This window comes from Leuresthes tenuis, unplaced genomic scaffold (genome assembly GCF_036924035.1).
Source record: "Leuresthes tenuis unplaced genomic scaffold, fLeuTen1.0.hap1 SCAF_5, whole genome shotgun sequence".
NCBI lineage: Eukaryota > Metazoa > Chordata > Actinopteri > Atheriniformes > Atherinopsidae > Leuresthes > Leuresthes tenuis.
The window spans coordinates 27,101,633-27,102,373 of NW_027325359.1; the positions used below are offsets into that span (position 1 = coordinate 27,101,633).

Genomic DNA, 741 nt, shown 5'->3' on the forward strand with positions numbered 1-741 from the left:
AGGTTCCACCGAGACTTGAACTCGGATTGCCGGATTCAGAGTCCAGAGTGCTAGCCATTACACCATGGAACCCCTTGCCTCATCTCTTTAGACTACCAGTGTACCATATGAGGGACCATGTCAGGGGTCATTATCACCAACTTTAGTAAACACGAAAGTCAAGCGACGCTTGAACAGATTGTGTCTTCTCTGGTCAAAGGTTGGAATCCTACCTTTTCCCTATATCGGGCATGCTTTGGCATTGAGAAGGAAGACGTTTTTTGAGAATGCCGGTCCTCGTTCATACAGTGGCCAGTGTCTCTGCCTGTCACGAAGAAGACCGGGGGTCGATACCCTGATGAGGAGCGCAACTTTGGAGCTGGGGGTTGCACACCAACGCCCGTTTTGCATGTCAAACAGCGACAGATGTTTTGAAAATGGGCCGAGAGGGTCGTGGAAAAAAGAGCAGTCAGACTCGTCTTTTACAGTCTCTTTTGGGGAATTAATTAATTGAACAACATAGAAACATGTACATGGCAACATACACAATAATTCCCAACAACAACAGTTTGTGAGATCCTCTTATACTTCCTCATATCATTCACGCGTACGTGGCCACAACTCATTTTCTTGCTCCAAGGTGTAAGAAGCCCCCCCTCACCAGAGTGGGGGTGACCATCGAACAATACACACCCAAAGAACAGGGCTGGCAACCTGTCCAGGGTGTATCCTGCCTCTCGCCCAATTATACCTTGTATAGCC

The 741-nt window shown here is 48.0% G+C and overlaps 1 non-coding gene across 1 annotated transcript; it reads right to left on the reverse strand.

The window, feature by feature from the left end:
- Window positions 1-72, reverse strand: trnaq-cug (transfer RNA glutamine (anticodon CUG)). The gene has a single exon. It is a non-coding gene; the product is annotated as a tRNA-Gln (tRNA).
- Window positions 73-741: the final 669 nt, after the last annotated feature.